General features: G+C 47.6%; 1 protein-coding gene and 1 long non-coding RNA gene across 2 annotated transcripts in view; one reads left to right on the forward strand and one right to left on the reverse strand.

Moving 5' to 3' along the window:
* LOC135011556 (uncharacterized) overlaps nt 1-23187 on the reverse strand; it is a 295015-nt gene that overhangs the window by 180388 nt on the left and 91440 nt on the right. The window lies entirely within an intron of this gene.
* Nucleotides 6129-23187, forward strand: part of LOC135011530 (retinol dehydrogenase 7-like) — a 237625-nt gene continuing 220566 nt past the window's right edge. Inside the window, exon 1 of the mRNA XM_063952470.1 lies at nt 6129-6492. The gene's annotated coding sequence lies outside the window, so the exon portion shown is untranslated. The remainder of the gene's footprint in view (nt 6493-23187) is intronic.

Below are 23187 nucleotides of genomic sequence, written 5' to 3' on the forward strand. Positions count from 1 at the left end.
AACAATCACCTGCTTCCAGCCCAGCTTCCAGCAGTGTACAGCTTCTCTTAAAGGGCCGGTGTCCTTTCTGCAGTTTACCACTCTCCACCGGTATTATTATTTCACCGCTCTCAAACAATCACCTGCTTCCAGCCCAGCTTCCAGCAGTGTATAGCTTCTCTTAAAGGGCCGGTGTCCTTTTCTGCAGTTTACCACTCTCCACCGGTATTATTATTTCACCGCTCTCAAACAATCACCTGCTTCCAGCCCAGCTTCCAGCAGTGTATAGCTTCTCTTAAAGGGCCGGTGTCCTTTTCTGCAGTTTACCACTCTCCACCGGTATTATTATTTCACCGCTCTCAAACTCCAAACTTCATTATTATTTCATCGCTCTCAAGTTCGTTTATTATTTAACTGGTTCCAGCCAGTATCCACTCCGTACCAACAACAGTCTGGTTCCAGCCAGTATCCACAGCAGCCGTTTTACCTTCAGCAGCCCAGCCGTTCCTGGAACATCAGCTGGTACGATCCTGGGTTCTCTCCATTGCTACAGTCAGGCCTGGTAAGGACTTTCCAACTAGAAGATTATAAGAACTGTCTCACACTACCAGTGCCTGTGGCCCTTGCCACCCTGTAGTACCCAGGAATTGTATTTATCCTCTGTTGACTTTTATGTTTCCTTTTACTGCTGCTGTGTTACGGAGTTTGTCATAATAAACATCATTGACTTTTATCCTGGTTGTCGTGGTCACGCCTTCGGGCAGTTATTCTACATGTTACTTACATGTCTAGGGGTCTGATACAACCTCCCAGGTTCCGTTACATCTCAGCCCCTACAACTGAGGCTGCCTCCCGTCAGCTCAGGCCCTCAGTTGTGACATCAGATTGGGGAATGGTTCATTTTTGAAACAGGGGGTGAGGAACCTACCATTACAATGGAGTTCAGACCACATAACTTATTTGGGAATTCAGATTCCGAGAAAGCCGGAGCGATTATATACCTTAAATTTTACCTCGGCCATTCGAATAATTGAAACAGAACTTGAGACCTGGAAGTCTATGCCTTTATCATACTAGGGGAGAGCTAGCTTAATTAAGATGATATCATTCCCCCGCCTGATGTACTTCATTCAAGCCATGCCACATGCACTTCTACCTAAAGACGTTCAGCGTCTTAACTTTCTTTTTAGGAGATTTATCTGGCAGGAAGGGAAACCGCGTATAGCATTGATCAAACTCCAGCAACCTACAAGAAATGGAGGAATTAACTTCCCTAATATCCTCGTACTCACAGGCGGCCCAACTGCGATACCTACATGACTGGATGCACAATGACGACACGTACACAAACACAGACTTAGATAGGGAATTTATAAATGGGGGGGACCTAATTACCTTCCTACATAAGCATGACCGGGAGGTGTCCGAGGAGCAGAGGAGTAACCCCTTACTGTGGAACGTCAAGAAATTATGGACGGATATGAGACATAAACTTAATCTAAATGTCCACAAATCATTACATCTTCCGTTCATGGCTAATCCGGACTTCCAAGATGGCCAGGCACAATATCCATTTAACATATGGCGGCTGGGGGGCGTGTCCAGGATAGGCGATATAGTGGACATGCGGGGCTCGAGGCCGCTCACGTTCCAGGAGGCCACTACTAGATACCCAACTTTGCTGGCCTATCCTGTGGCCTTTCTATTAGCTCAACATTATGTTTCATCCACTATTAGATGTTTTTCACCTGGGGATTGGGACAATCCGTTGGATAAATTGCTGAGACAAACCCCCAAGACTCGGAAGGCAATCTCGACGTCATATGGGTATTTTAGAACCGTCCTAGACTACTCACAGGGACTGGGAGGTATTATGTCTTGGAAGGACTGTCTCCCAGACATTGAAATTATAGACTTACTGGCGGCGCACGTTAAAGCCTGCAAATTATTTCCCTCTTCTAGATATAAAGAAATGTCCCTCAATATTTTACATAGGACCTATTTATCCCCCCGCAGACGACACCTGATAGGACTTGCTGACACACATGCATGTTGGAAATGTGGCACTCTTCAGGCAGATTTATTTCACTGCCTGTGGACATGTCCTTTGGTCAGACAGTTTTGGACCCAAATAAGAAACTACCTGACAGCCAATCTGGTGAACTATTGGAGGTTGTCGCCGGAGTGGGCGCTTTTTGGTATCTTACCACCGAATCAACGCCTCTCTCTGGGCAGTAAAAAACTGTTGCTGGCAGTTAGTTTAGCAGCCAGAAAAGCCATTTTGCAGGTGTGGATAGCGAAAGATCCACCTACACTATCATTATTTAAAGCCAAACTATTCTATCTCTTTAGGATGGAATGGATAGGCGTTTTGCTGGAAAAAGACACCAAGATACATAATTTTTTTGAAGTCTGAGAGAGTTACATAACGACTTTATCGTTAACGGTTAGGAAACAGCTCCATGACTCGTTGTCAAACACAGAATGGTTTCTGACTAGATTGGCTGCGGGAGATCCGCCGATTGTGCTTGAAAATTGAATGGGTGGGGAAACCAGGCACGGACGCGGGAACTTTTTTTTTTTTTTTTTTTTATTCTTCTCTCATTTTCGAATGTATAACTTTGGGTCAATCGATTGAACCAAACTTTAAACCAGTGGAGCAAATGGTCTCCGGGGACCTGTTTCATGCAGATGCGATGTTATTGTTTGCTTATACTGAAAGTGTCCCTTGCTTTAAGACTCAATTGTATTCTGCTTTGCTCTATTTTCACATGACACCCTTATACTGATGTTTTGAAATATAGTGAATGTTCATGTATTGCATGTATTGCTTCAATAAAAAATTATTTAAAAAAAAAAAAAGAAAATGCTAGCCCAGAACTTTAGTGATTTAAAATTTTATGGACATTGAAATGGCTTTGCTCGCATTATAGCAAAAGCCCAAAGAGACTACAGTCAACATGTACATCGAGACAAGACACAAGACAAGACCTCAATCAACAAATGTATATTAAACTCACATAGTTTATGACTGCATTTACCATAATTGCTTCTTATCTTCATTTCTACAACCTTCAGGTAATGACACACATAGTCGATAGGGAATATAGGCACAGATATCAGCACTCACATATCCCCCCATTCATGTATCATCAACTAAAATGTGCTCCCCCATTTTGTTGCAACCAAAAGCCGAAAAGAGCTCGGTAAAGTTTGACAGGCCATCCACAGGCCCGTAATACGGGATAAGAAGGAATTCAAATGTATACTTCGCAATACCTCGAAGCTTGATTTAAAACACGTACGGCACGATGATACATGACCCCTCAAACATGGACTCATACACACATGCTTCTACTATCTCACTAGGTCATACCTTTTTCCCACCTTCCTCTCTTCTCCCTTACCCAATCATAGAAATGTATTTATACATGACATATATTTTTCTCTTTTTGAACTGTTTTAGGAAGTGGCAGTTATTGATGACTGCCAAAGGGTGGACTGTCAAAGTCAGAAAAATATCATGCTACACGTTGCCATATATTCACCTCATGCGCGTGCCTGCTGCACGTGCACATTCTCTCCCGTGCGTGCGGATATACGCAGCCGCGTGATGGCGCCTCGGCCATGCGCTCGAGCGCGTGGTATGTGCATTTACGGTAGAGTTTGTGTGCGTCTAGCGGGCGACTCAATCGTTTAATAATAGAACCAAATAGCATGTTTTATAGATAATGTTCCCCTTAATAATGACTGTAAGTTTGGTTAATGTAAATGGTCGCTGGACAGAGGAATTCCTCTTTGTATGGTACGAAGGGTCAGACAGGGTTTGAACAGCTTTGTCTGGTACCTAACTAAAGAACATTTTAATAGCAACAATCCGGTGTTGGTTAGGTAAAGATTAATCGCTCCTGCGTATAGTTATGGCCATTAGTAGATTCTGGACATTTCATATATTTGCGATTCATTACCCATGCGGCGGGAATCTTCAGATTCCCTCCCACTTGAGCAGTTTGATATAGTCACAGCCCACCTGTTCAAACTAACCTATGACCTTTTGTTATGATGCGAGGAGACATTCCTGTGTCCAATGAACAATGAGATTATAGGTCCCTTTGTAGTATACTGTACTCAGTGTATATAAGATCAGCCAGCCTGGGCAGCTCTCGCTCACTCCACAAACGGTTTTCATATTGACTAACTCGGAGCTGGTACCAGGCTGCGCAGCGATCGTTCCCAGTGTATGTAAGTAATTCTCTGCAAACCAACTTATTCTCTGTGTGTATTGGCCATTCCCTTTCTCTCTGTTATAGTATAAGACTTGTAACGTTATTATATATTTCTGTCTAGATAATCTGTTAGAATTATATGTTAGTCTGTAGTGTATGACTTGTGAACTGTTTACCTTTTTCGATATAACTTAAAAGCTTGTTAGTAAAGGTGTTGGATCCTTAGCACGGTATCGTGTGTTCATTACATTGCAGTGGGTAATAGGAGCGTCTCGATCACTCAAACAGCTTTAGTGTTAATCAGGTTAAGCAGCGTTATATCGCTACAGTGTTTCAGTACAAGGTTTACAGTATAAGAGTATCCTTTCTGTGTGTTACATTCAAGGTTTACTGATTGTCATCTTGTGAGCGTCTGCGCCGCTCGTGATCTCCTCGTGGTCTCGAGCGTCCGCTACGCTGGTAGCGTAGCATTACGGTAGTCGCTCGCCTATAGCGTGCTCGACACCACGCATTAAGCTGTGAGCGAGCGTGCCGCATGTGCGTCTCGATCACGGCCTAGCGTATGCTACGCTAAGTGCGTACCCTTACGGTACCCCATACGCCAATTGCGTACTGTGTCTCTTACCCATTATTGTGAAGGTTATAAGGTAATCAAATCAGCATTATCAACAATTGCCCCCCCCCAGCAGCCAGTGCTGCAGCTGCTTAACACTGCTGCTGCTGCTCCTCCTCCGGGCTCCGGCTGTGAGGGACGGGTGAGTCAGGAGAGGAGTGCGCCCGCCAGCGCGGCTGTGTCTGGCGCGGCGGTGTATAGCGGACTTGGTTCAAACCAGCCACCGGTTCGTGAGCCAGTCAGAGCTCGCGGACCGGCGGCTTCTGATTGGCTGCAGGTCCGCGAGCACTGATTGGCTCACGAACCGGCGGCTGGTTTGAAGTCCGCTATACGCCGCCGCGCCAGACACAGCCGCGCTGGCGGGCGCTCTCCTCTCCTGACAGCTGAGACACGCTGCCGCCGGACTGAGCGGCAGCGTGTCTCAGTGACACAAGCGGGGGGCCCGAGGCAACCACTTATGGTTGATAGTGGCAAATCCGCCACTGTGTGAAAGTACACCTAAAGAAGAAGATACCGATTCCACCACGGCCGGCCTCGGTCAGGCAGACTCAAGTACCCCTGACCAGGAAGGAGACACTGAAACACTTGTCCAAATGGCCATGGCAGAGGGATCAGGGCTCCTTAAACCCAAAAGTGCACATTCGGTTAAGTCACCATCCGAAACAGAGGTCCCTGCAGGAACCCCTAGAGTGGATAGGGAGACAAAGCCACATTCTTATGTAGAGAAGTATAGCGCAAATAATGGGTACACCACGATAACTGGTGAGGAATTAGCCTTCATGGTGCAGCAGGCTATATTGAGATCTTAGAAAAATAACAAAAGACCTTCCTGTGTTGTTTAGACAGTAGCCTGTGATGTAAAGTGCACTCTTGACTCTATGTATTTACCTACATGTATATATACATTGTTGTAAAGTTTAATTGTTGGAATTGCTAATTCCTTGAACCAAGGAAAAAGACTGTTGTTCGGGACTCTCAACTGACTGTTACGGTTGTGTGGGGACACACATAATTCCAGCAGAGAGTACGTGGCACCCTAACGGTGAAGCCACAAACTGTAGTCTGACTTTTATGCCCCTTCCCCTGCTGAATGCATCCTTGGCTGGACACTATTAAACTTGCAGCAGGGAAAGAATTAACTGTACCCTGAGTGCTGCCTCTGGCAGGGAGACACTGGCCAATCAGCAAGAGGCGTATGGATCCTAGGGAGGGAGAGTCGGTTTGTACTGTGGCAGTTACAGCTGTCTTCTGGGACAGTTGGCAGTTGGGCAGCGGCCATCTTAGGAGGACAGACAGCAGCATCTTGGAGCAGAGGCAGCTGGCGGTGTGTGACAGGAGTGCTGCACAATTTCTGGAGAGCCAGCTTATATTCCCAGTGACCGGAGATCATCACTGTAGCAACCGATCGGTAATACCTCCTGCGAGAGATTACGCTGTTTCTGGTGGTGCTGGCTGAGAGGCATCTGATGGGGTGGAGCAGTGACAGGCTCTACAGACTGTGTGGCTGGGAACTAGGTGACACAACCTACCCTCCCTTTTGAAGGACAGCCCTGGAGGTAGCCCTACTTTGAAGTAACAGACGGTGGGAGGAGCAGAGACAGTATCTTGCTGCAGCTGCAGACAGAGGTCAGCTCACAGTGGTTAACTGAGGCCTACCTAACCCTTGTAACGCAGGTTGGTAACACTGCTGCACTAACAATGCATCACATGCTTCCTCAGGGATAGAGAGGGAGAGTGCTTCTAACAGGGTCAGTGACTGTTTTACATTGCTGCTTACAGTACATTATATCCGATAGTGTATACACCAAGCAAGATTAATTTAGAGACAGTAAACTGCTTAAGTGCCGTAAGAAACGCAGCTTCAACTACCGGTTACTTTACAGAACAGCCAATTTATTGGAGACGCACAACAACTTACACCGTATTTGTCAGCTACAGTTCAAGGCAATGTCATGACTATATGGGGGTCATTCCGAGTTGATCGTTCGCTAGCTAGTTTTAGCAGCCGCGCAAACGATATGCCGCCGCCCACCGGGGAGTGTATTTTAGCTTAGCAAAATTGCGAACACGTGCAGCCGAGCTCTACAAAAACAGTTTGTGCAGTTTCAAAGTAGCTCTGAACCTACTCAGTGCTTGCGATCACTTCACCCTATTCCTGTCTGGATTTGACGTCATACACCCGCCCAGTGAACGCCCAGCCACGCCTGCATTTTTTCAGACACACCTGCATTTTTACAAACACTCCCTGAAAACGGTCAGTGATGCCCCCTTCCTGTCATTCTTCTTGCGGCCGCCAGTGCGAAGGAAAACTTCGCTAGAACCTGAGCACAACCACAAAGAGCTTTGTACCCGTATGTCGCGCGTGCGCATTGCGGGGCATATGCATGCGCAGAAATGCAGTTTTTTCACCTGATCGCTGCGAAAATCGGCAGCGAGTGATCAACTCGGAATGACCCCCTAAGTTGTACAAGGGTAAGCAGACATTCCCTAGCAGAGCAGCATGCATCTCCGTGTCAGTCCTCGCACAGAGAACAGTGGCTGCAACTAGTTCATTTGTCTCCAGGATATTACATTTGCTGAAAAGTGCACTATCGACTTCAGCAAACTGAACATTATAGCAGTTAAAGGGGCCCCAATAAGTAATTTAGCGGTGATTGTGGCTTAGCCTTTGATTTTAGTGATAAGATTGTTATTTATTTTACGCTGTGTAGTGTAATTTATTTCTTATGAGTTAACAAGTATGTATTCAAACATATTGAACATGTTAATGCTGAACAGCATTGGTAATATTGAGAACTGTTAATTCTTAATGATAAATATTCCTTCTAATGTACATTGCTGAGTATATATATTTATAATCTTACGTTAATTGGCATTGAAGGTGATTGTGTATGCTTGTGAAATGATAACCCTTTAAGTTCCCAGAACAGTGACAACAGTGCTGTTTCTAGCCAATATGGCTCCCAGTGCGAGATTAAAAAATGCGCCCCCCCATCCTATAGATATAAAAAGTAAAAGGTATGCTCCCGGCAAGGGGCATGGCCTCAATAAAATGGGTGTGGTCTCGTTAAAATGGGTGTGGCCTCGTCTGAAAAGACTACCTTAGACCCCAGTTTTTGACCTTGCACCAACAGATCACGGCGACCACAGGAAAAAAATACAAAAATATATATTATGCCATACACCGCAATGCCCTTGATACATTAAATCCCCATTTTCCACAATACGGCAGGCAAGAGTCCCCATTTTCCACATACGCAACCTTACACATTGCAGCCGCATCCGGGAAGGATGCGGCCACATTGTGACTGACAGCAGCAGCCGGGGAAGGGGGGGGTCATTGCGGCATTGGAGGGTGAGGTGTTTCAAACGCGGGCTGGCCGGGACCGATTTAGGGGCGGCTGCGTGACATCACAAGCAGCCGCTCCGATTACAAAAATGGCCACCACTTGCCTGACAGCGCAACCAGTCATGTGAGCACTCAGATGAATGCAGATCTGGCTGCGTATGTAGCGATCTGCATTAACTCTGAATAAACCCCTGTAGCACTTGAACTTTGCACCGTCTGCAACAGCAGCATGCAAATTACTATACTCCTAGAAACACAACCCACACCCAGTAATGCTATATTAGATAAAAAGGAGCAGACTGCAAGGTAATTCCTAAATTACTGTGTATTGAACTAGCATACAGTAGTGTTTAACACTAGAAATGGCAATCCTTATGAAATTAGGGCATACCAAGATTAGTGAGTAATACAGATGGTAATACTTGTACTAAAACGTCCTGCAACAGCAGCATGTTTATTGCTATCCAATTCTCATAAAATTATTAGATCTGTAGCCAATTAAGTACACATATAAGACTTGTAAAATATAAGGTTTTCAATATAAAACAAGTAACATAAAATATATGCAATAAAATACATTCATCAAGAACACAAATAGCCTATTCCACTTTAATTATAAATAAACATATAATTTAGAACAATAGTTATTATATTAGTATATGAAAAAACTATTGAAGCTATTGTAGCAGTGCATCTTACTAGTAACCTTAATAATGACTCACACTGTAGCAAGGGCTCCAGAAACTTGGTTGCATACAGTTCAGTTGTTGCAATATAAAACTGGGGGCAATTTAGTAGCACTTTTTAATAGATATATAAGCAGCTGCTAGTTGAAAAAAGTATATTGCAAAGTTTTATGTGCCTACACACAGCATGATATTATAAACGCGCTGTGTGTACGGACGATAACGACGGTGATGTGTGCATCTGCAGGTCGTTTGTGGCCTCCTCAGATCTCTTCAACATGCAGAAAGATCTGAGGAGGTGGCGAGTGATGCCATGCTGCAGGCCACAGACCAAAAATGACACAGAACCCCTGGCCTCCTTTCTTTGGCGTTTCTATAATGGGTGCAATGTGTGCGGTGCACACAGGCCCCTGGGTCCAGGGGGGCCCACACCGTACACATTGCACCCATTTAAATACCTAACCGGAGTCCAGCGGTGGGCGCAGCGTCCGCAATGGAAATTGCCGCCAAAATGGCCACCGCGCATGCGCAGTAGCCAAATTGGTCTCCGGATCATGGCGGGCGCCATGTTTCCGGAGACCTGCGCATGCGCAGTAGACTCCGGCACATTGCCGGAGTCTACAGCGACGTTCAGAGGATGGGGCCCACCCGGAGGTGCACACGGGCCCCCTCCTCTGTAGAAATGCCCCTGCCTCCTTTACTGACTTTGACAGTTATTAATAATAAGAATTTACTCACCGGTAATTCTATTTCTCTGACGTCCTAGTGGATGCTGGGTACTCCGTAAGGACCATGGGGTATAGACGGGCTCCGCAGGAGACTGGGCACTCTTAAAAGAAAGATTAGGTACTATATCTGGTGTGCACTGGCTCCTCCCTCTATGCCCCTCCTCCAGACCTCAGTTAGTATCTGTGCCCGGCCAGAGCTGGATGCACCCTAGGGGCTCTCCTGAGCTTCCTAGAAAAGAAAGTATTTGTTAGGTTTTTTATTTTCAGTGAGATCTGCTGGCAACAGACTCACTGCTACGTGGGACTGAGGGGAGAGAAGCAAACCTACCTGCTTGCAGCTAGCTTGGGCTTCTAAGGCTACTGGACACCATTAGCTCCAGAGGGATCGAACACAGGCCCAGTCCTCGGTTGTCCGGTCCCGGAGCCGCGCCGCCGTCCCCCTTGCAGAGCCAGAAGAACGAAGAGAAGTTGAAAATCGGCGGCTGAAGACTCCGGTCTTCATTAAGGTAGCGCACAGCACTGCAGCTGTGCGCCATTGCTCCCTTAGCAGACCACACACTCCGGTCACTGATGGGTGCAGGGCGCTGGGGGGGGCGCCCTGGGCAGCAATTAGATTACCTTACTTGGCGAAAAGCACATAATACAGTCTGATAAACTGTGTATGTGCATTAACCCCCGCCATTAAAGTACATAAAAGGACAGAAGCCCGCCGCTGAGGGGGCCGGGCCTTCTTCCTCAGCACACCGGCGCCATTTTCTCTTCACAGTTCAGCTGGAAGGAAGCTCCCCAGGCTCTCCCCTGCAGTATCCTGGTACACAAAGGGTAAAAAAGAGAGGGGGGGCACATAAATTTAGGCGCAAAACTGTGTATATAAGCTGCTATAGGGGAAAAATCACTCAGTATAGTGTACATCCCTGTATTATATAGCGCTGTGGTGTGTGCTGGCATACTCTCTCTCTGTCTCTCCAAAGGGCCTTGTGGGGGAACTGTCTTCAAATAGAGCATCCCCTGTGTGTGTGGTGTGTCGGTACGCATGTGTCGACATGTCTGAGGTAAAAGGCTCCTCTAAGGAGGTGATAGAGCGGATGTGTGTGGGAGGGTGTCTCCGTCGACAACGCCGACACCTGTTTGGATATGTGTAAGTGCTGAGGTAAAATTATTGCACAAAAGGTTAGGGAACAGAAAGGAAATCTACCCTGGTCTGTCCCTATGTCACAGAGTCCTTCAGAGTTTCTCTATGTTCACTATCCAAAATAACAAAGTATCGACACGGAGTTTAACTCCACTGTCGACTACGATAATGCAAAGTTACAGCCAAGAGGGCTAAAAGATATTCAATATATGATTATTGGAATAAAAGATGATTTGCATATCACTGATGACTCATCTGTCCCTGACATGAGAGTACACATGTTAAGGGGAAGAATGCGGAGGTAAATTTCCCTCCTCTCATGAGGAAAAAGAGCAGGAATCTCCAGACAAGAGACGGCAGCTTCCCACAAGAGAATTCTCAGGCTGTATCCTTTCCCCACTAGGGCCAGGATGTGTTGAGAATCTTCCCCTTGGGTGTCCTGTTTGCACTAGCTATTCTCAGGGATCCTGCAGATAGTGTGCACATTCTAGTATACTACCCAGACCGGCGATTGTGTCGGCATGGGTTTATAGCGCTGTGGCAGCGTGGACAGGTACCTTATCAGCAGAGATTGAGACCCTAGTATGCATATAAATATTTTAAGATGCTGTCTTAAGTGATAGATATATAATTATAAAGCATGCCCAAAGGGACATGAGTATACTGGGTCCTAGAGACAAAAGCTATGTCGATTTCTGCTTGACGTGTCCTGTAGAATATACATTGGACAGATGATGCCGACTTAAGAGGCATATGGAAGGCTGAGGATTGTGTGGAGAAAGGTTCTCGGGCCTGGTCTCCACAGCTATAGCTGGTGATTCTGATATTTTGCCTTATATTCCTGCACAGCCTAGGAAAGCACGACATTATTAAATGCAGCTTTTCGAATAAAGAAACAAGAAAGTCTGAGGTGCGTCCTTTCTTGTCAGAGCCGGGGGCAGAGGAAAGAAGCTGTACAACACAGCTAGTCCCCAGGAACAGAAGTCCTCCCCGGCCTCTACAAAAATCCACCGCATGTCGCTGGGGCTCCACAGGCGGAGCTAGGCCCGGTGGGGACACGCCTTCGTAAGTTCAGCCACAAGTGGGTTCACTCCCTGTTAGATCCCTGGGCAATAGAAATGTATCGCAGGGATACAGGCTGGACTGTGAGAAGATGCCCCCTCACCGAGGACCCGGCGGGCTTCCCCCCAAGAGAGGGAGCCAGTGTTAACTGCAATTCGTAAATTGTATCTTCAACAGGTGGTGGTCAAGGGTCCCCTCCTTCAACAAGAGGGTGTTATTATTCGACCATGTTATAATCCCGAAACCAGACGGTTCGGTTAGACCCATATTGTATTAAAATCCTTGAACATATACCTGAAAAGGCTCAGGTTCAAGATGGAATCGTTAAGAGCGGTCATTGCAAGCCTGAAATGAATCGGGACATAAGGGATGCATACCTTCGTGTCCCCATTTATCCACCTCATCAGGCGTACCTCAGAATTGCGGTACGGGATTGTCATTACCAATTTCACCAAGGTAATGGCGGATATGATGGTGCTCCTGCGGAAGCAAGGTGTCACTATTATCACATACTTGGATGATCTCCTCATAAAAGCGAGATCAAGAGAGCAGTTGCTGGACAGCGTATCACCTTCTCTGGAAGTGAAACGGCAACACGACTGGATTCTATATATTCCGAAGTCGCAGTTGGTTCCTACAGCTCATCTGCCTCGCCTAGGCATGATCCTAGACACAGACCAGAAGAGGGTTTATCTCCCGATAGAGAGAGCTCAGGAGCTCATGACACTGGTCAGGAATCCACTGAAAACCAAAACAGGTGTCAGTGCATCACTGCACTCGAGTCCTGGGAAGGATGATGGCGTCATACGAGGCCATCCCCTTCGGCTGGTTCCATGCAAGGACAATGGAACTTACTGGACAAGTGGTCCGGATCACATCTTCAGATGCATCGGTTAATCACCCTATCCCCCAGGGCCAGGGTGTCTCTCCTGTGGTGGCTGCGGAGTGCTCACCTTCTCGAGGGCCGCAGATTCGGCATTCAGGACTGGGTCCTGGTGACCACGGATGCAAGCCTCCGAGGGTGGGGGGCAGTTACACAGGGAAGCAAATTCCAAGGTTTGTGGTCAAGCCAACAGACTTGCCTTCACATCAATATCCTGGAACTAAGGGCCATATACAACGCCCTAAGTCAAGCGGAGTTCCTGCTTCGCGACCAACCGGTTCTGATCCAGTCAGACCGCAGGGGCTCATGTAAACCGCCAGGGCGGCACAAGGAGCAGGGTGGCGAGGGTAGAAGCCACCAGAATTCTTCGCTGGGCGGAGAATCAAGTAAGCGCACTGTCAGCAGTGTTCATTCCGGGAGTGGACACGACCTCCACCCGGGAAAGTGGTGACTTCATCAGGAAGTCTTCACGCAGTTTTGCAAATTGATGGACACTGCCTCAGGTGGACTACATGGCGTCCCACCTCCAATAAAAAGATAAAAAAGGTTTTACGCTGGGTCAAGGGACTCTCAGGCGATAGCTGTGGGCGCACTAGTAACACCGTGGGTGTTTCACTCGGTCTATATATTCCCTCCTCTTCCTCTCAGACCCAAGGGCTGAGAATTGTAATAAACGGAGGAGTGTGAACAATATTCTTTGCTCCGGATTGGCCAAGAAGGACTCGGTGCCCGGAACTGCAAGAAATGCTCTCAGAGGACCCATGGCCTCTGCCTCTCAGTCAGGACATGTTGCAACAGGGACCCTGTCTGATCCAAGACTTACCGCGGCTGCGTTGGACGGCATGGCGGTTGAACGCCGGATCCTAGCGGAAAAGGGCATTCCGGATGCAGTTATTCCTACGCTGATAAAGGCTAGGAAAGACGTGACAGCAAGACTTTTTCACTGTATATGGCGAAAATAGGTTGCTTGGTGTGTGGCCGGGAAGGCCCTACAGAGGAATTCCAGGGGGGTCGATTTCTGAACTTCCTACAGTCAGGAGTGACTATGGGCCTAAAATTAGGATCCATAAAGGCTAAGATTTCGGCCCTATCCCTTTTTCTCTCAAAAAGAACTGGCTTCACTGCCTGAAGTTCGGACGTTGTTACAGGGGTGCTGCATATTCAGCCCCTTTTGTGCCTCCAGTGGCACCTTGGGATCTTAACGTGTGTTGGATTCCTAAAATCCCACTGGTTTGAGCCACTTAAGACCGTGGAGCTAAAATATCTCACGTGGAAAGTGGTCATGCTTTTGGCCTTAGCTTGGACTAGGCGTGTGTCAGAATTGGCGGCTTTGTCATGTAAAAGCCCATATCTGATCTTCCATATGGAAAGGGCAGAATGGAGGACTCCCCTAAGGAGCCCTCCATAAATTTCTCCCTAAGGTGGTATCATCTTTTCATTTGAACCAACCTATTGTGGTGCCTGCAGCTACTAGGGACTTGGAGGATTCCAAGTTGCTGGACGTAGTCCGGGCCCTGAAACTTTATGTTTCCAGGACGGCTAGAGTCAGAAAAACTGACTCGCTATTTATCCTGCATGCACCCAACAAGCTGGGTGCTCCTGCTTCAAAGCAGACTATTGCTCGCTGGATCTGTAGCACGATTCAGCTTGCACATTCTGCGGCAGGACTGCCGCATCCTAAATTAGTAAAAGCCCATTCCACGAGGAAGGTGGGCTCTTCTTGGGCGGCTGCCCGAGGGGTCTCGGCTTTACAACTTTGCAGAGCTGCTACTTGGTCGGGTTCAAACACTTTTGCAAAATTCTACAAGTTTGATACCCTGGCTGAGGAGGACCTTGAGTTTGCTCATTCGGTGCTGCAGAGTCATCCGCACTCTCCCGCCCGTTTGGGAGCTTTGGTATAATCCCCATGGTCCTTACGGAGTACCCAGCATCCACTAGGACGTCAGAGAAAATAAGAATTTACTCACCGGTAATTCTATTTCTCGTAGTCCGTAGTGGATGCTGGGAGCCCGTCCCAAGTGCGGACTCTCTGCAATACATGTATATAGTTATTGCTTAACTAAAGGGTTATTGTATGAGCCATCTGTTGAGAGAGGCTCAGTTATTGTTCATACTGTTAACTGGGTATAGTTATCACGAGTTGTACGGTGTGATTGGTGTGGCTGGTATGAGTCTTACCCTGGATTCCAAATCTTTCTTTTAAGAGTGCCCAGTCTCCTGCGGAGCCCATCTATACCCCATGGTCCTTACGGAGTACCCAGCATCCACTACGGACTACGAGAAATAGAATTACCGCAATTGGCGGCTCACAAAAGGTAGGGAGAGCCAGGGTCAGTCAATTACTGTACAGTAAAACCTGGATCACTAATACGGAACCCCCAGCTATTAAAAAAACCTACAAAATACCTCCACATATTACCCAAAGGAGCTGTATTCATTATAACTAACTAACAGTTTTCTTTTTTTAGGTATGAGCATTTTTTAAACAAATTACAAGCGCTTCTATATTTTAGAGTTAGACATGTGGAATGTTTTAAATGTTAATGTGACTTTATTACATAAGAGATTGGACAAAGCAGAGTCCAAGGACAGCGCAGGGAGTCAATCCATGGCTTTGGCTGTGTCACAAGACCCTTCAGGGTCCCATAAACGTCCCTTCTCCCAGATAGCAGACACTGATACCGAAACGGATTCTGACTCCAGTGTCGACTATGATGATGCGAGGTTGCACCCAAGAGTGGCCAAGAGTATTCAATATATGATTATTGCAATAAAAGATGTTTTGCATATCACAGAGGACCCCTCTGTCCCGGACACGAGGGTCTGCATGTTTAAGGAAAAGAAACCTGAGGTAATGTTTCCCCCATCTCATGAGCTGAATGCTTTATTTGAAAAGGCTAGGGAAACTCGAGATAAGAGACTGCAGGTTCCCAAGAGAATTATTATGGCGTATCCTTTCCCCTCAAAGCACAGGTTATGGTGGGAATCCTCGCCCACAGTGGACAAGGCCTTGACGCGCTTGTCCAAAAAGGTGGTGCTACCGTCCCCGGACACGGCGACCCTTAAGGATCCTGCGGATCGCAGACAGGAAACTACCTTAAAATAAATTTATGCGACTACGGGAGCCCTGCTCAGACCTGCAGTAGCGTCAGCATGGGTGGGTAGCGCAATTGCAGCGTGGGCAGATAACTTGTCATCTGACATTGATACCTTAGATAAAGATAGTATTTTGTTGACCTTGGGTCACATTAAGGATGCAGCGTTATATATGAGAGAGGCTGCGAGAGATATTGGGCTGTTGGGTTCAAGAGCCAATGCCATGGCAGTTTCTGCTAGAAGGTCCCTGTGGACCCGTCAATGGACAGGTGATGCGGATTCAAAGAGACATATGGAGGCTTTGCCTTACAAAGGTGAAGTTTTATTTGGGGAGGGCCTCGCGGACCTGGTTTCCACAGCTACCGCGGGTAAGTCTTCTTTTTTGCCTTATATTTCCCCACAGCAAAAGATAACACCTCAATACCAGATGCAGTCCTTTCGGTCGCATAAGTTCAGAAAGGGTCGGGGCTCTTCCTTCCTCGCCAGAGGTAGAGGGAAAAGAACACCAGCTACAGCTAGTTCCCTGGAACAAAAATCCTCCCCGGCCTCTACAAAATCCACCGCATGACGCTGGGGCTCCGCTGCGGGAGTCCGCACTGGTGGGGGCACGTCTTCGTCTCTTCAGCCATGTCTGGGTTCAGTCGGATTTGGACCCTTGGGTTGTCGAAATTGTATCCCAAGGCTACAAACTGGAGTTCGAAGATGTGCCTCCACACCGATTTTTCAAATCGGCCTTGCCAGCTTCTCCCCCAGAGAGGGAAATAGTTTCAGCTGCCATACAAAAGCTGTGTCAACAGCAGGTGATTATCAAGGTTCCCCTAGGACAACAGGGAAGAGGGTTTTATTCAACCCTATTTGTGGTCCCGAAGCCGGATGGCTCGGTCAGACCAATTCTGAATCTAAAATCCCTAAACCTATATTTGATAAGGTTCAAATTCAAAATGGAATCTCTCAGGGCAGTGATCTCCAGCCTGGAAGGGGGGGGGGGGGGCGGATTTTATGGTGTCACTAGACATAAAGGATGCATACCTTCATGTCCCCATATATCCTCCTCATCAGGCGTACCTGAGATTCGCTGTACAGGATTGTCATTACCAGTTTCAGACGTTGCCGTTTGGGTTTTCCACGGCCCCGAGAATTTTCACCAAGGTAATGGCGGAAATGATGGTGCTCCTGCACAAGCAGGGAGTCACAATTATCCCATACTTGGACGATCTCCTGATAAAAGGGGCAAGATCAAGGGATCAGTTACTAAAAAGCGTGTCTCTCTCCCTGAGAGTACTACAGCAACACGGCTGGATTCTAAATCTACCAAAGTCGCAGTTGGTTCCGACAACTCGGCTGTCATTTTTGGGCATGGTTCTGGACACAGAAAAAAATAGGGTTTTTCTCCCAATGTAAAAAGTCCAGGAACTCCAGAGCATGATCAAGGACCTGCTGAAACCAAAAAGAGTGTCAGTTCATCAATGCACTCGAGTATTGGAAAAGATGGTGGCGGCCTACGAGGCCATTCCGTTCGGCAGGTTCCATGCGAGGACTTTTCAGTGGGACCTTCTGGATAAGTGGTCAGGGTCCCATCTACAGATGCATCGGAGGATAAGCCTGTCCCCCAGGGCCAGGGTCTCTCTCCTGTGGTGGCTCCAGAGTTCTCAACTTCTAGAGGGTCGCAGGTTCATCATTCAAGATTGGGTTCTTGTGTCTACGGACGCGAGCCTCCGAGGATGGGGAGCAGTCACACAAGGAAGACATTTTCAGGGAATATGTTCAAGCCAGGAGGCTTGTCTACACATCAATGTGCTGGAATTAAGGGCCATTTACAACGGCTTGCAACAGGCGGAGAGTCTTCTTCGCAACCTACCCGTTCTGCTCCAATCAGACAACGTCACAGCCGTGGCTCATGTAAACCGCCAGGGCGGGACAAGGAGCAGAGCAGCAATGGCAGAAGCCACCAGGATTCTTCGCTGGGCGGAAAATCATGTAAGCGCTCTGTCAGCGGTCTTCATTCCGGGAGTAGACAACTGGGAAGCAGACTTCCTCAGCAGACACGATCTCCATCCAGGAGAATGGGGACTTCATCAAGAGGTCTTTGCAGAAGTAACAAGTCGTTGGGGACTTCCTCAAATAGACATGATGGCGTCACGCCTCAACAGAAAGCTTCGGACGTATTGTTCCAGGTCGAGGGACCCTCAGGCAGTGGCGGTGGATGCCCTGGTGACACCGTGGGTGTATCAGTCGGTCTATGTATTCCCTCCACTTCCGCTTATCTCAAAAATACTGAGAATCATAAGACGAACAAGAGGGCAGACAATACTCATTGTTCCAGATTGACCTCGAAGGGCCTGGTATTCAGATCTTCAGGAAATGATCACAGAAGATCCGTGGCCTCTTCCTCTCAGGAATGACCTGTTACAACAGGGGCCCTGTGTGTTACAAGACTTACCGCGGTTACGTTTGATGGCATGGCGGTTGAACACCAAATCCTAGCTAGGAAGGGTATTCCGGGGGAAGTCATCCCTACTCTAATCAAAGCTAGGAAGGAGGTAACGGCAAACCATTATCACCGTATCTGGAGGAAATATGGGTCTTGGTGTGAAGCCAAGAATGCTCCTACGGAAGATTTTCAGCTGGGTTGTTTTCTCCATTTTCTACAGACAGGAGTGGATATGGGCCTGAAGTTAGGCTCCATTAAGGTGCAGATTTTGGCCTTATCTATATTCTTTCAGAAGGAATTGGCTTCTCTCCCAGAAGTCCAGACTTTTGTAAAGGGAGTGCTGCACATCCAACCTCCTTTTGTGCCCCCCAGTGGCATCGTGGGACCTTAACGTGGTGTTATAGTTCCTTAAATCACACTGGTTTGAACCTCTTCAAACAGTTGAATTAAAATTTCTCACTTGGAAGGTGGTCATGTTGTTGGCCTTGGCATCTGCGAGGCGGGTGTCCGAATTGGAGGCTTTGTCTCACAAGAGCCCCTATCTGATTTTCCATGTGGATCGAGCGGAGTTGAGGACTCGTCCTCAATTTCTGCCTAAAGTGGTTTCGTCGTTTCATATGAACCAACCTATTGTGGTGCCTGTGGCTACGGGTGACTTGGAGGATTCCAAGTCCCTTGATGTAGTCAGGGCCTTGAAAATTTATGTAGCCAGGACGGCTCGAGTTAGGAAATACAGTTTGTCCTGTATGCAGCCAACAAGGTTGGGGCTCCTGCTTCTAAGCAGACTATTGCACGCTGGATCTGTAACACGATTCAGCAGGCTCATTCTACGACTGGATTGCCGTTACCAAATTCAGTAAAGGCCCATTCCACTGGGAATGTGGGCTCTTCTTGGGCGGCTGCCTGAGGCGTCTCGGCATTACAGCTTTGCCGAGCAGCTACTTGGTCGGGTTCAAACACTTTTGCAAAATTCTACAAGTTTGATACCCTGGCTAAGGAGGACCTCATGTTTGCTCAATCGGTGCTGCAGAGTCATCCGGTCTGGAGCTTTGGTATAATCCCCATGGTCCTTACGGAGTCCCCAGCATCCTCTAGGATGTAAGAGAAAATAAGATTTTAAACCTACCGGTAAATCTTTTTCTCCTAGTCCATAGAGGATGCTGGGCGCCCGTCCCAGTGCGGACTATTTCTGCAAGGCTTGTATATAGTTGTTGTTTACATAAGCGTTATGTTACAGTTGAGATCAGTCTCTGGCTCATGCTGTTTTGTTCATGCTGTTAACTGGTTTAGTATGTACCATGGGGGTCATTCCGAGTTGTTCGCTCTGTAAATTTCTTCGCATCGCAGCGATTTTCCGCTTAGTGCGCATGCGCAATGTTCGCACTGCGACTGCGCCAAGTAAATTTGCTATGCAGTTAGGAATTTTACTCACGGTTTTTTCTTCGTTCTGGTGATCGTAATGTGATTGACAGGAAGTGGGTGTTTCTGGGCGGAAACTGGCCGTTTTATGGGTGTGTGTGAAAAAACGCTACCGTTTCTGGGAAAAACGCGGGAGTGGCTGGAGAAACGGAGGAGTGTCTGGGCGAACGCTGGGTGTGTTTGTGACGTCAAACCAGGAACGACAAGCACTGAACTGATCGCAGATGCCGAGTAAGTCTCGAGTTACTCAGAAACTGCACAGAGATGTCTTATTGCAACATTGCGAATCTTTCGTTCGCAATTTAAAGAAGCGAAGATTCACTCCCAGTAGGCGGCGGCTTAGCGTGTGCAAAGCTGCTAAAAGCAGCTTGCGAGCGAACAACTCGGAATGACCCCCCATGTTGTATGGTGTGGGCTGGTGTGTATCTTGCCCTTAGATTAACAAAAATCCTTTCCTCGTACTGTCCGTCTCCTCTGGGCACAGTTCTATAACTGAGGTCTGGAGGAGGGGCATAGAGGGAGGAGCCAGTTCACACCCATCTAAAGTCTTAGAGTGCCCATGTCTCCTGCGGAGCCCATCTATACCCCATGGTCCTTACGGAGTCCCCAGCATCCTCTACGGACTAGGAGAAAAAGATTTACCGGTAGGTTTAAAATCATATTTTTTTTTTTTTTACATTTTTAACTGTTTAAACACCTCAAGTACACAATGAAGCCCTGCACGGATCTCACTGATCAGGCCGGGCTTCAATGTGTTATGTCCGGCAGTGTTTTACTAATCACTCCCGTAAAACACTGCCCGACAATACGATTCACATCGATATTGGAAAATCCAAACATAGAAAACTTGGCAGCTCAGTAAATTTCGTACATGAATTCAAAAGGTTGCAGTAAATATACCCCACAGAGTATATGTAGCTGTACATCTAGTCCACACACCTTCCATGGTATGTATAATGGTCAGTTGTCATTTGTTCCCATCCTTAACCAGATTTTTGTTCCAACCAGCCAGATCGGACAATGGGGGTAATTCCAAGTTGATCGCAGCAGGATTTTTGATAGCAACTGGGCAAAACCATGTGCACTGCAGGGGAGGCACATAGAACATGTGCAGAGAGAGCTAGATTTGGGTGGATTATTTTATTTCTGTGCAGGGTAAATACTGGCTGCTTTATTTCTCTAACGTCCTAAGTGGATGCTGGGGACTCCGTCAGGACCAAGGGGGATAGCGGCTCCGCAGGAGACAGGGCACAAAAATAAAGCTTTAGGATTAGGTGGTGTGTACTGGCTCCTCCCCCTATGACCCTCCTCCAAGCCTCAGTTAGGTTTTTGTGCCCGTCCGAGCAGGGTGCAATCTAGGTGGCTCTCCTAAAGAGCTGCTTAGAAAAAGTTTTTAGGTTTTTTATTTTCAGTGAGTCCTGCTGGCAACAGGCTCACTGCATCGAGGGACTTAGGGGAGAGAATTTCAACTCACTTGCGTGCAGGATGGATTGGATTCTTAGGCTACTGGACACCATTAGCTCCAGAGGGAGTCGGAACACAGGTCTCACCCTGGGGTTCGTCCCGGAGCCGCGCCGCCGACCCCCCTTACAGATGCTGAAGATTGAAGGTCCGGAAACAGGCGGCAGAAGGCTCTTCAGTCTTCATGAAGGTAGCGCACAGCACTGCAGCTGTGCGCCATTGTTGTCACACACTTCACACCAAGCGGTCACGGAGGGTGCAGGGCGCTGCTGGGGGCACCCTGGGCAGCAATATTTAATACCTTTATGGCAAAAGAATACATCACATATAGCCATTGAGGCTATATGTATGTATTTAACCCATGCCAGATATCTAAAACTCCGGGAGAAAAGCCCGCCGAAATAGGGGGCGGGGCTTATTCTCCTCAGCACACAGCGCCATTTTCCTGCTCAGCTCCGCTGTGAGGAAGGCTCCCAGGACTCTCCCCTGCACTGCACTACAGAAACAGGGTAAAACAGAGAGGGGGGGCATTTTTTGGCGATATTTTGATATATTTAAGCTGCTATAAGGAACAACACTTATATAAGGTTGTTCCCATATATATTATAGCGCTTGGGTGTGTGCTGGCAAACTCTCCCTCTGTCTCCCCAAAGGGCTAGTGGGGTCCTGTCTTCGATAAGAGCATTCCCTGTGTGTCTGCTGTGTGTCGGTACGTGTGTGTCGACATGTATGAGGACGATGTTGGTGTGGAGGCAGAGCAATTGCCGATAATGGTGATGTCACCCCCCAGGGAGTCGACACCGGAATGGATGGCTTTGTTTATGGAATTACGTGATAATGTCAGCACATTACAAAAATCAGTTGACGACATGAGACGGCCGGCAAACCAGTTAGTACCTGCCCAGGCGTCTCAGACACCGTCAGGGGCTGTAAAGCGCCCTTTACCTCAGTCGGTCGACACAGACCCAGACACAGACACTGAATCTAGTGTCGACGGTGATGAAACAAACGTATTTTCAAGTAGGGCCACACGTTATATGATCACGGCAATGAAGGAGGCTTTGCATATCTCTGATACTGCAAGTACCACAAAAAGGGGTATTATGTGGGGGGTGAAAAAACTACCTGTAGTTTTTCCTGAATCAGAGGAATTAAATGATGTATGTGATGAAGCGTGGGTTAACCCAGATAGAAAAGTGCTAATTTCAAAAAAGTTATTAGCATTATACCCTTTCCCGCCAGAGGTTAGGGCGCGCTGGGAAACACCCCCTAGGGTGGATAAGGCGCTCACACGCTTATCAAAACAAGTGGCGTTACCGTCTCCTGATACGGCCGACCTCAGGGATCCAGCTGATAGGAGACTGGAAACTACCCTAAAAAGTATATACACACATACTGGTGTTATACTGCGACCAGCCATCGCCTCAGCCTGGATGTGCAGTGCTGGGGTCGTCTGGTTGGATTCCCTGACTGAAAATATTGATACCCTGGATAGGGACAGTATTTTATTGACTATAGAGCAATTAAAGGATGCTTTCCTTTATATGCGAGATGCTCAGAGAGATATTTGCACTCTGGCATCGAGACTCGAGAGTAAATGCGATGTCCATATCTGCCAGAAGGAGTTTATGGACGTGACAGTGGTCAGGTGATGCGGATTCCAAACGACATATGGAAGTATTGCCGTATAAAGGGGAGGAATTATTTGGCGTCGGTCTATCGGATCTGGTGGCCACGGCAACTGCCGGAAAATCCACCTTTTTACCTCAGACCCCCTCCCAACAGAAAAAGACACCGTCTTTTCAGCCGCAGTCCTTTCGGTCCTATAAGAACAAGCGGACAAAAGGACAGTCATATCTGCCTCGGGGCAGAGGAAGGGGTAAGAGAGGGCAGCAAGCAGCCCCTGCCCAGGAACAGAAGCCCTCTCAGGGTTCTGCAAAGCCCTCAGCATGACGCTGGGGCCTTACAAGCGGACTCAGGAGCGGTGGGGGGTCGACTCAAGAATTTCAGCGCACAGTGGGCTTGCTCACAGGTGGACCCCTGGATCCTGCAGGTAGTATCTCAGGGTTACAGGTTGGAATTCGAGAAGTCTCCCCCTCGCAGGTTCCTAAAGTCTGCTTTG

Source organism: Pseudophryne corroboree, chromosome 2, assembly GCF_028390025.1.
Source record: "Pseudophryne corroboree isolate aPseCor3 chromosome 2, aPseCor3.hap2, whole genome shotgun sequence".
In the NCBI taxonomy this organism is placed as follows: Eukaryota; Metazoa; Chordata; class Amphibia; order Anura; family Myobatrachidae; genus Pseudophryne; species Pseudophryne corroboree.